This window comes from Gossypium hirsutum, chromosome A12, assembly GCF_007990345.1.
Source record: "Gossypium hirsutum isolate 1008001.06 chromosome A12, Gossypium_hirsutum_v2.1, whole genome shotgun sequence".
NCBI classification, from domain to species: domain Eukaryota; kingdom Viridiplantae; phylum Streptophyta; class Magnoliopsida; order Malvales; family Malvaceae; genus Gossypium; species Gossypium hirsutum.
The window spans coordinates 54,725,112-54,738,678 of NC_053435.1; the positions used below are offsets into that span (position 1 = coordinate 54,725,112).

Here is a 13,567-nt window from a genome sequence, read left to right on the forward strand (position 1 = left end):
CCATTAGCCGTCATCTGGTTAGGATCGCTCAGCTAATTTAGGTGCATTTCAATCACGTATGAATGAAATACAGACTTGATTTTAATTGAAAACATGATCGATTGAGGCTCAAACATTATAAGCATAAATCAAATAAATATTATTTAATCAAAGCAATCATCCTAGCTTAAATAAAATTAAGCTAACATTGTTGTAAACAAGAACAAAGAACACATAGCAAACATTTTTAGATTAAATTAAAGAAAAGAAAGAGTAAACCCAAATCAAAGTGGCTGTCACCCAAGACTCTGATTGACGAGGCTCCTTCGTTTCTTCACTTTGCTCCTTCGTTGATGGCTCTCCAAGGTGGCTGACCAAGGGCTCTTTAAGAGGATTTAATTGCTAAAATCTCTATGAAGAGATGATGCTAGGTGTGGGAAATGGAAAATGCTAAGAGAATTGAGAGAGAAAAGAGAATGATAAGGGATGATAAATGATGAATGAGGGAATGAAGGGGTCTTATTTATAGGTGAAGAGAGGTGGGTAGTTTGCTAAAAATAGCTAGGTTTAGTCTCTTCAAACTTTTTCCATGAGTGGCCGGCCACAACTAGTGGCATTTGGGCTGATTTTTGCTTGATTTTTAAGCAATTTAAATGCCATAATAACTCAGGACTGAGACTTGGTCCAATGTAAATCTTTGGGCAAATCTCTAATTTCTTTAATAATGCAAGGACCTTGTGTAATTAAACCAAAAAGTGGTTTAAATGGACAGCCATGTGTAGCTGAATTTAGTTGACTTGGTCTTCAATTTGGATGGTTTTTGTAATCCAACAAATCTATCATACCTGTCCAAAATAAATCTATAAGTTAAAGGACCAAATAATAAATTTATCCAATTTAAATAATTAATTACAACCCAAATTATTAATAAAATATTTAAAATGATTTATTAAATATAATTTTATATTTTATTATTTAATTAAATCATGCATGGCCTATTTTTGTCTTAAAAAATGTAATATGTACAAATTAATATAAAATAAGCCATTTTATACATGAAAACTATATAGTAAAGCATAAAATCACATTTTAAGAATTTCTATGTCCTAATTTCATATTTTCACATATTTCATTAATTTATTAAATAATTACTTAGTTTTAACAACGAATTTAAGTAAAAAGGCAATAAATTACATAGGAAAAACCTTATATATTTTTTAGTTTACATACCCCCAAACTTAAATTATTGCTCGTCCTAAGTAATGTTTATGCACAGCAAAAAGGTCTTGCTAAGGCAAAATTGCTAACTATGTAAGAAGCATCAATGTTTGCCCTATAATCATGCATTAATAACTTCTTGTTCATAGATCTTCTTTATTAACAAGTAATTCATATGCAAACATTTATAGAATTTTATACTAATTTTGAAAATATGCCAACATAAATCACAGTTTGTATGTATGTCACAACCATAGATAACATTCTTCATTCAACATAATTTCTTATCAATCAAGCAAACAATCATAAGGCTTATTTATGATCTTCATATGTTGAACTTTGTACTTCAACTCCACTAAATAAACCGTAATTTATACATATTTTTTTCCCATGCTTAGCACATTTATGGATGATTCCTCCTTAGGTTTGGTGAATCCGATGCTCCTAATCCTTTAATTTCATGTTTTCTACTTAGGTGAGCATAGGAGAGTAAAAAGAGCGAGAAATGGGCTAAAAATGGAGAAAACGGGCCAATATGAGAAATCAACACGGCTTGGACTTCCTCACACGGGTAAGCCACACGGCCATGTCTATTTGGCAGGATCGAAGCACAACTTACACGGGTAGACCACACGCCTGTGCCTATTTAACAACCTTGACCACGGTCTGAAGCAATCGTACACGGGCGTGTCACACGGGCGTGTCCCTGTCGAGCCCAAGTATAGTCCTATTCGAAAAAGGCCACTTTTGAGGGCTCTTAGGCATTCTCAAGCCTATTTAAACACCTAAGGAGGTACTTAGGAGAATATACGAGAGTAGGAGGCAAGGAATTACTCAAGGAAAGCTGATTGATCCATCTTAGAAGCAGGATTTATCGTCAAGACTGAAGATCTCCCTTCAATTTCCTTCAGGAGTTTTGGGTTTTTTTTTATGTTTTGTTATCTTTATTCTTTTGAGATGTTTTCCTTCATAATTATGAACTAAACCCCTTAAATACCTGAGGGGAATGAAACCTAAGACGGATCTTGTTATTATTATCTGAATTGTGTGATAAATATTTGACTTGTTCTTAATTATGTGTTCTTAATTCTTGTTTTAATATTCCAGGATATTGATTCAAGTTTATGCGCTTATTCAGAGGAGCAAAAGTCTCTGTCTAAGAGTAAATTTGTCATAATTAAGCAGAGTTGATTGCATGCCTAGAGATAGGGTGACAAGATTTTGCCGGATTAGGGTGAAACCTAATAAGGGAGTCCATAGATCGAGTTAATGCAACACTAGGGTGTTAATTAGAAAGAGATTTCAATTAATCAACCTAGGGTTAGACGTTATTAGTCTCAAGAGAGATAATAATATAACTTAGGGATTTCTACAGATCAAGTCAAATGAATAAATTGTCTGATTCAGAGTCAAATAACAAGTGAAGTCTAAGTGGATTTTTCCTTGGGTATTATCTTAATGAATCGAGTTTTTCCCAAAAGCTTTTCCCCAATTTTCTCTCTGTGCACCCTTAGTTTAATTAATTAGCTTAGATAAACAAATCCCTTAATTGTTAGGCTAGATAATAAAAAGAAAGTAATTACTAGTACTCTTGGTTTCTTTGGGTTCGACAATCCGGTCTTGCTAAAGCTATACCACTGTTCGATAGGTACACTTGCCTTCATCGTGATAATAGTTAGTTGCAAGAACGATTAATTATAAATTTTTAAAACCTGTCACGAATATCACGTATCAATTTTTTGTCACCGTTTCCTGGAAACTAAGATATTAGAAATACTCGATATTTATTACTTTAACCATTTTACTTTTATTGCAATTTAAATTTTTATTTTCTTTTCTAATTTCTCGTTTATTTTCTTCTGACAGGTTTTTCTAGTTTATGACCAGAAGAAACCCGTTAGGACCATTACTTTACGACAGTGAGATCAATCGCACAGTTTGCAAAAATCGAAGAGAAATAATGCGAAGCTTAAGATACACAGAGGAAGAGGAAGAGGACGATACTTCAACCACAACCGAGGAGATGGCTAAAAATCAGGAAAATCTGCTACCTCCTGCGATTGCTGCTAATCAGAATCCTGCTCCGCGTACTATGTATGATTATGCTAAACCTTCTTTAACAAGAACTGAATCAATCATAGTTAGGCCTGCTGTAGCTGCAAACAATTTTAAACTAAAACCTAACACAATTCAAATGATGCAACAATTTGCTCAGTTTGATGGTTTGCAGGACGAGGATCCCAACGCTCACTTGGCAAAATTTCTGGAACTTTGTGACACTTTTAAAATTAATGGAATCTCTGATGATGCCATTCGCCTTCGGTTATTCACTTTTTCATTGAGGAACAAAGCTAAACAGTGGTTGAACTCGTTACCACGAGGGTCAATCACTACTTGGGAACAAACGACCAAAAATTTTTTATTAAAATATTTTTCGCCGGCTAAAATGGCTAAATTATGTAATGATATCTCTTCTTTTGTGCAGATGGATTTAAAAACACTCTACGATGCATGGGAGAGATACAAGGACCTTTTGAGAAGATGCCCTCACCGTGGGTTACCACTCTGGCTACAGGTTCAAACGTTTTACAATAGCCTGAATCCTTCGACTAGACAGATGATTGACGCAGCTGCTGGTGGAACTATCAATAATAAGACACCTGAGGATGCTTATGAATTTATAGAAGAGATGTCACTGAATAATTATTAGTGGCAAGTCATAAGGACAAAGCCAACAAAAACAACCAGCGTTTTTAACGTCGATTCGGTCACCATGCTCTCTAATTAGGTAGAACTTTTGAATAAAAAATTGATGATTTTCTTGGTTCTTTATAGGTTCACCCAGCAATGCAGTGCGAAGTAAGTGGAGGTGGAACGAGCAATTCAGAATACCTACTTATGGCCTCAACATGGAACACGAGCAACTAATTTTTATGGGTAATAATCTTCAACCTCAAAATAATCCTTATAATAACACTTACAATGCAGGTTGGAGGAACCACCCAAATTTATCATGGGGAAGCCAAGGAAATCAGATACCACAACATTCTCCAAGCTTCCAACAACAACTTTACTAGTAATAGAAAAAGCTGAACCTTGAAGAGATGATGTCAAAATTTATTTCAGTCGCAGAAACCCGTTTTCAGAACACTGAAACGACACTTAAAAATCAGCAAGCGTCGATCCAAGGACTCGAGAATCAAATTGGATAGTTGGTTAAGATGATTTCAGAAAGGCCACCAGGAGGTTTACCTAGTAACACCGAACCCAATCCAAAAGAGCATGTGAAAGCAGTTACATTAATGAGTGGGAAAGTGTTAACTGAATTCGAAAAGAAGCCACCACAAGAAGCTGAAAGAGTCAAAGGGGAAAAACTTGAAAACAATGACAATCCAATGACAAAGGAATATAAACCACCAATCTCATATCCAACAAAGTTGAAGAAAGACCGCATGGATGCACAATTCGGTAAATTTCTTAAACTTTTTAAACAACTGCATATTAACTTACCTTTTGTTGAAGCTATATCGCAGATGCCTACATATGAAAAATTTTTAAAAGAGCTTTTAACAAACAAAAAGAAGTTTGAAGACTTATCTATAGTGGAGCTTAATAAGGAATGCTTGGCCATACTCCAGAATAAACTACCAACCAAACTAAAAGATCTAGAAAGTTTTACTATTCCCTACCTAATTGGTAGTTTGGATGTTGATAAGGCACTAGCTGATTTAGGCGCTAGCATTAATTTGATGCCATATAAAATGTTTAAATAACTTGGTCTTGGTGAACCTAAACCTACTAGGATGAGTATTCAATTAGCTGATAGATCTGTTAAATATCCTAGGGGAATTATAGAGGATGTACTTGTAAAAGTCGATAAATTCATATTCCCTGTTGATTTCCTTATGCTTGACATGGATGAGGATGTTGAAGTGCCTTTAATCTTAGGTCGTCCATTTTTAGCCACTGCTAGGGCTGTTATTGATATAGGTGATGGTAAATTGGTACTTAGAGTAGGTGACGAAGAGATTATCTTTAAAATTTATGATGCCATGAGATTTTCTAGGGAACGGGATGACTCATGTTATTTTATTGACTCTATTGATCATGCTACTAAAGATTCTTTTTAGGAAATCATATATAAGCACACGTTGGAACTGTGTCTTGCCCAATGAGAGGAGGGGGATGATAATTCTTAGATAGGAACTGAACTGAATCCCAATGAACCCTCCCTAAGACCAGCAGAATATGAAGGTATTAAGGTGAACGATAAACCTAAGGAAAAATCCTCTATTGAAGAACCTCCCAAACTGGAACTTGAACAATTGCCGAATCACTTGGAATATACATTCCTTGGAAATAACTCTACATTACCAGTAATTATTGCGTCTAATTTGTAACCCAAAGAGAAAGAGGAATTAATCCAAGTCTTAAGAAAGCATAAAAGGGCCATAGCTTGGAAAATTTCTGACATTAAAAGGACCAGCCTTTCTTTTTGTACCCACAAAATTTTAATGGAAGATAAATATAAGCCATGCATGCAAGCCCAAAGACGACTGAACCCTAACATGAAGGAAGTTGTTAAAGCTGAGGTAATTAAGCTCCTAGATGCTAGAATTATTTATCCTATTTCTGACAGTTCTTGGGTAAGTCCATGCAGGTTGTTCCTAAGAAAGGAGGCATGACTGTTGTAGCCAATGAAAATAATGAATTAATCCCAACAAGGACAGTCACAGGTTGGAGAGTTTGCATTGATTATAGGAAGCTAAATGATGCCACGAGAAAAAGATCACTTTCCCCTTCTATTCATTGACCAAATGTTGGAAATATTGTTAGGACACATGTACTACTGTTTTGTAGACGGACTCTCTGGCTATTTTCAAATCCCAATAGCTCCTGAAGATCAAGAAAAAACGACATTTACATGTCCATACGATACATTTGCTTATCGTAGAATGCCTTTTGGATTATGTAATGCTCCCGCTACTTTTCAGTGTTACATGATGGCCATTTTTTACGAACTCGTAGAAGACATCATGGAGGTATTTATGGAGGATTTCTCAATTTTTGGTAATTATTTCCATCTTTTCCTTAAAAATTTAAAACGAGTCTTAATAAGATGTGAGGAATCAAATCTTGTACTTAACTGGGAAAAATGTCATTTTATGGTTCAAGAAGGTATTGTGTTAGGACATAAAATTTCTAGTAAAGGGATTGAGGTTGATAAATCTAAAATTGAAGCCATTGAGAAACTACCTCCTCCTAATTCGGACATACTGGGTTTTATAGAAGATTCATTAAAGACTTTTCTAAAATAGCTAAGCCTTTGACTAAATTACTAGAAAAAGATGTGCTTTTTAATTTCGATTAGGAATGTTTAGAAGCATTTAATACCTTAAGGGATAAATTAACTAAAGCTCCAATTATAATTGCACCTCATTGGAATTTACCTTTTAAACTAATGTGCGATGCAAGTGATTTTGCAGTAGGTGCAGTTTTGGGACAACAAAGAGATAAGCATTTTCAATCTATCTATTATGCTAGCAAAACTTTGACAGCCGCATAGGAAAACTACACCACCAGGAAGAAAGAACTGCTAGCTATGGTTTTTGCATTCGATAAATTTAGGCCATATCTAATATTGTCTAAAGTTGTCGTTTATACTGACCATTCTACTATTCGCTACCTTTTAACTAAGACTGATGCAAAACCTTGACTCATCCGATGGATTTTGTTATTGCAGGAATTCGAGTTGGAGATTAAGGATAAGAAAGGAGCCTAAAACCTCGTGGCTGATCATCTTTCTAGGCTAGAAAATTCAAGTACCAAAGAGCTAGACGAAGTTGAAATAAATGATTCATTTCCTGAAGAACAATTTTTTTCTATATCTGATTCTGAGGTACCTTGGTTTGCTGATATTGCAAAATTTTTAGCCGCTAACATTATCCCAAAAGGGTTGACACATCAGCAAAAGAAATAATTCTTTACTGATGTGAAAAACTACTTTTGGGAAGACCCTTTCCTTTTTTATATATGCGCAGATCAAGTCATTAGGAGATGCGTTACAAGGACAGAAGCATTGAAGATCTTGGAACATTGCCACTGAGGACCGACTGGAGGACATTACAGTGGAAATAAGACCATGCATAAAATACTCGAATCAGGTTTTTATTGGCCCACTCTATTCAAAGATGCCAACAGGTATGTTACTTCTTGTGACAAATGTCAAATTAACAGGTAATATCCCCAAACGTGATGAAATGCCCTAGACATATATGCTCTCATGTGAAATATTTGACTTTTAGGGTATCGACTTCATGGGTCCATTCCCCAGCTCATTCGGGAATAAATACATATTAGTAGCCGTTAATTATACGTCTAAATGGGTGGAAGCCCAAGCCTTACCTACTAATGATGCTAGAGTGGTAGTACGGTTCCTTAAGAAACTCTTTTCTTGATTTGGGACCCCTAGAGCAATTATCAGTGATAAAGGTACTCATTTTTGTAACGCCCAATTTGATAAGACCCTTAAGAAATATGGAGTTCACCACAGAATAGCTACCCCTTATCATCCTCAAACTAGTGGACAAGTCGAAGTAGCAAACCGTGAGCTCAAACGTATTCTAGAAAAGATAGTAGAGTTAAATAAGAAAGACTGGGTGATGAAAGTAGATGATGCTTTATGGGCTTATAGAACTGCTTTTAAGACCCCCATAGGAACATTCCCTTATAGACTTGTTTACGGAAAAAGTTGCTATCTACCGTTTGAGTTAGAACACAAGGCATTCTGGGCTATAAAATTTCTAAACCTTGATCCCAAACTTGCAGGTGAAAACAGGTTGATGCAGTTCAACGAGTTAGATGAGTGGCGAGCCAATGCATATGAAAATTCGTGCCTATACAAGGAAGCAACGAAGGCAATTTGAAGTTGGAGATCTTGTCCTGTTATACAACTCGAGGCTCAAATTGTTTCCTGGAAAGCTTAAATCACGATGGTCAGATCCTTTCGTAGTCTAAACTGTGTTTTCATGTGGCACAGTAGAGGTAAGTCATCCATCACAAAGCACTTTTAAGGTAAATGGACATCGTCTCAAACTTTTTAACGGTGAGAATTTCAAAGACGATAAAGAGGAGCTACGACTCCACTAAGTTTCCTAAATATACCCACAAGGTAGAGTTGAGCTTACACTATAAATAAGCGCTTCTCGGGAGGCAACCCTAGCACTAACGGTGTTAACTTCTTTAAATCTTAGTTTCTAACATTTAATTCACTAACTGAGTCACTGAACACAGGATTCCCAGAACCAGGCACACAGGCGTGCCTTAGGCCGTGCCTATACCATGGGAGGCAACACGGGCGTGCGATACGGTCGTGTGAAAATAGAGCAAAAATTTTCCCCAACACGGGATTCGATAAGTTGCCACGGCTGTGCGACATGGCTGTGGGCAATCTTGCTAAATTAACACGGGCTTGCAACACGCCCATGCCCACCGACCCTGGTCTAGTTTGTCAAAACAACACGGGCATGCACTTGTAAAACCCCTTACCCATATCCGAGGCCGGGCTAAGGTACGAGGCGTTACCAGACAAACATACAAACATTAAACTAAAATACGAGCCATAAAATTTTATTATTATTTCAAAGCGTTCATTCTCTTACACATAGTCCCTTATTTGAGTCTACGGAGCCCAAAACATACTTTAGAAAGGGTTTGGGACTAAACCGAGAACTTACGAAAATCTTAGAAATTTCATGCTTTAAGGCTCCACACGCCCGTGTCCCAAAGTCGTGTTCCATACACGGCTGAGACACATGGTCGTGTCTCTGCCTGTGTGGAATATACCTAGGCTATTTTCCAAGCTTTGGTCAACCTTGATCTCTTACACACTTATACAAAATCAAAAGCATATAACATGGTATTCATTTAATGATTAAACATCCTCAATTAAACCACAAACATAGCATTTGTATGTCATCATACATGTGTCTCTCATACTCATTTTACCTTGTTTATTATAGTACCACTTATACATTTATACCAAGATTATCATATTACCAAATATCTTCAGCTTAATCATCAAGCATTCATATTTAAAGCTAGATCATATCTTTATAAAATACCATAATTCAGATGTGCAGAATAACATGTTTGCCTGAAACATTTCAATTCAATTCCATACCCAACAAGCATTACATTGAGACTAGTCATATATATATTCATGTCATGATACATAACATTCTCTTTTGTTTTCTTATAAACTCATATCATTTATTTCATTATATCAATATTTCATATACCATAGTTTCCATGTATTCCACATATATTTATTTTCCTCCTCCTCCTCTCCATTCCACATCCTTAATGTATATAGCATTATTGTAAGTACGATTTCACAATTTACTAATAAATGTTCACATCAAACTGTCCACACGAGTCATAGTCACTTAATTATTTATAATTCGAGCTACAAAGCTCCAAATTAAGATCCGTAAATTTCTCCTAAAACTGGACTCACATATCTTTCCACCATAAAATTTTTATAATTTTTGGTTTAGCCAATTAGTACAGTTTATTCATTAAAATTTCCCCTGTTTCACTTTCTGACAGTTCTGACCTCCCTTCACTAAAAAATAATTATCTCACAGTACAGAACTCGGATAATGTTCTTGTTGATTTATCTTGAAAATAGACTCATTATGGATTTTAAAAATATAATTTTGAGCCTATAATTATTTTTCTCCAAATTATTGTGATTTTCCAAAGTCAGAACAGGGGATCACGTAATCCTTCTAAATCAGTCTCACAAAAACATAAATATCTCAAAATATAGAACTCCTTTGCTTTGTATGTTTCTTTTATTTGAAAATAGACTCATTAAGATTTAATATGGTGTCTCATTCAATCTCTGATTCAATTTATACTATATTTGGTGATTTTTCAAAATCACATCACTGCTACTGTCCAAAACAGTTTTATTGCTAATTCACTATTTCACACTTTCTTTGTATTAACCTCATTTTAACATACATATCACAAATCATTTTCACCACATTTCATACATCACAAGTATAGGCCCATGATGGCAAGGTCACCATAAAATCATCCTCATGTATAACTTACTTGTTTATAACCTTACCACATCCTGGTCACTTAATGAACACATCATTCACATAACCAAGTTCCTGCACTTATTCATCACAAAACTCACAAAGAAATAGATAGAGAATCTCCCGTTGAACACTTCGGATCAATCCTCGATACTTGGTGGTTTCAGCACATAGCTCCACCCATCATATAGTTCGGCTCTCTTGTACACATGGTGAACACTTAGTACCACCCATGTGACCTAGCCAGTTTATCTCGTAGCTCTCTTGTCTACATGGTGTCCTTCACTTGGAACCACGTATGCGACCTAGCTACATATATCCCGTAGCTCTCTTGTCTACATGGTGTACACATAGTATCACCCATGCGACCTAACTACATCATAATGTCTTGTAGCTCTCTTGTACACATGATCTGCACTCAGCACTATACATGTGACCTAGCTACATACCATCTGTATCATCCAATCTTTCCAAAGGTTCAACCGGGATTTCTCTCTCTTTTCCAACAATTTCACCAATCAAGTAATTATCCACAAACATATTTCCAATATTTTTATAAATATCATAATACTAATAGTGATGTATTACTTACATATAAACTTACATCTCATTTAATATCAACGCAATAACATTAAATTACACATTGTCTTATTAAAAATTATATGAACTTACAATTTCCCATAATATCCATAATCATAGAAATCACATTTATGTATGATAATTTAATGCACTTCATGTACCATAGACATATTTTTAAATCAATTCATAAACTTGGCACCATAATCATGTAATTTAACATCATTCAATTAATTCACTAAATTTAACTTTCAAATATAAATTACAGCATTATTGTTGTATTATTATCATACCAACTTACATACTTTCAACACCTCGGAGATCATAGTAAATATATCAATTTTACATTGAAACATGCATAAATTAATGCTTATTATACATATGAACTTACCTTGATATTAAAACGACCATTTTACCAACTTTCCCAATTTTCAATTTTTCTTTCATTCTAGGTTCAAATCTCGTTTTCCGGGATCTAAAACATCATATTTTACTTATTTAATTAATGTACTATTCAAAACAGTCCTTAACTTAAACTTTGGAAAAATTACAATTTTGCCCCTAAACTTTTGCATATTTACACTTTTGCCCCTAGGCTCAGGAATTAAACTTCATCCCTTATTCTTATGTTTTATGACATGATGATCACTTTTCCATTCTACGGCAACATCAAATTCTCACTCTAACATATACTTATGACTATTAGGTATTTTTACCAATTAAGCCCTTTTGCTCGTTTTCACTTAAAACCGAGTAGCACAAGTTGTCTAACATAATTTAAAACCTCATATTGTATCATAAAACACCAGAATACACAAATTTTACCTATGGGTATTTTTCCAAATATGAACCCTAGGTTGAATTATTGTTAGCATAAGCTAAATCAAGTTACCGGGACTCCAAAAACGTAAAGAACTTGAAAAATGGGGTTAGAACGGACTTACAATTGAGCTTGGGAAGCTTGAAAACCCTAGCCATGGAGTCTCCCTTGGTATACACGTCCATGGTGAAGAAGATGAAAAAAATTGGCTTTTAATTTTGTATTTTAATTCATTTTACCCCTAAATGACCAAAATACCCTTACTACTAAACTTTCCAAAAATTCCATCCATGTCCAATTTTTGTCCATAACTTAGAAATTGGTCAAATTTCTATTTAAGACCTCTTAATTAATATTTCAAATCAATTTCATACTAGAAACTTCTAGAATGCAAGTTTTGCAACTTATTCAATTTAGTCCCTAACTTCGAATTAAGCACTTTATGCATAGAATTTCTTCACGAAATTTTCACACAATCATGCAATCATATCATAGACCTCAAAATAATCATAAAATAATTATTTATATATCAAATTTTGTGGTCTCGAAACCTCTGTTCCAACTAGACCCAATTTTGGGCTATTACATGCGCCTGTATACACGGCCGTGAGAGAAGTGAATGAAGAATGACACGGCCGTGCAACATGGCCGTGTGCACCAATGCGCCCAATTTTGAAAACCATGAAACACACGGGCTGGATTGAGGGCACATGGGCGTGCCCCACGACCGTGTGCCCCAATATCTTCATAAACACCTATTTTTTTATTTTATTTCATTTTATCTTTATTTATATGTTGAAATTACTTTTTTTTCCTTTAATACTATTTTTATTTTATCTTGAGATTTTATAATTTTTATTTGGCTATTCCTTTACGAGTAATTATGCTTCTTTATATTTCTTAAAAGAAGTTCCTGATTCTACCATAGTTATAAAGAGCTCCAAAGCTCGAAAAGGTTCTCCACGACTACCATGTCCTGTCCGACCACCACGATAACCTCTTCGCTAGACACTATGGTTGTGGAGTCCACCCTCTACCACCACCGGAGTATCCTCCTCCAATCTCATCATTGCCTTGGCCGATTATTCTCCATAACACCAATTCAAGGATTCCATTCATTATTCAGGAAGTCTCACTCCTTTCCCTATCTTATGATCTTATATCTACATATTCAATAAATCTAACTTTGTACATTGAGGGAAATGTACATCTTAAGTGTGGGGGGGTTGTTTATATCATTATCAGAAAATCCCTGAATTTTGTCTTGTTCTCAAATAATTTTATTACATCATCATTAGAATGAATTTTGATTAATTAATGATTTTTTGTTAATATGTCTTGAATTAAAACATAGGCATTTATGCTTTGGTTGTTTAAACTTTAAGGAATTAGAGAATCAAGCATGAGAATGTTGATTTTTGAGAATTAAAAAATTTTTAGGTTGTTCCCCAAAGTTTAGGTATTATCTTGAGTTAAAATTCACAGGTTTAAACATCAAAAAGCCATAATTTTTGTGAGATCTTGAACCTGTAGAACATCTATTATTTCTTTCATGCTCACTTTTATTATTGCTTTGAGTATGTCAATATTGATTTGTTATTCTAGAACTTGCCTGATTATGCATGTCAAGACTGCTCCATTTGATTTGATATGTCGAGATGATAAAGACACTTAGGTTTAACCCAATCACTTCATAAAAGCCTACCTTCACAATTAACCTTTAGTGAACCCCCTTGAGTCTAACAACCCAATCATTGATTTTCCTCAACATTAACCCTTAACCCATTATTGTTGAAATCCCCTAAATTAATTTGATCCCTATTTTTGTCGAGATTTGATTTAAATAAATTACTTAGCTATGTTT

General features: G+C 34.8%; 1 non-coding gene across 1 annotated transcript; it reads right to left on the bottom strand.

Annotated features, from left to right (window-relative positions):
• Positions 1–3,649: 3,649 nt before the first annotated feature.
• LOC121212053 (small nucleolar RNA R71) lies at positions 3,650–3,756 on the bottom strand. Its single transcript, XR_005907264.1, has one exon. It is a non-coding gene; the product is annotated as a small nucleolar RNA R71 (small nucleolar RNA).
• Between the last annotated feature and the right edge of the window lie 9,811 nt (positions 3,757–13,567).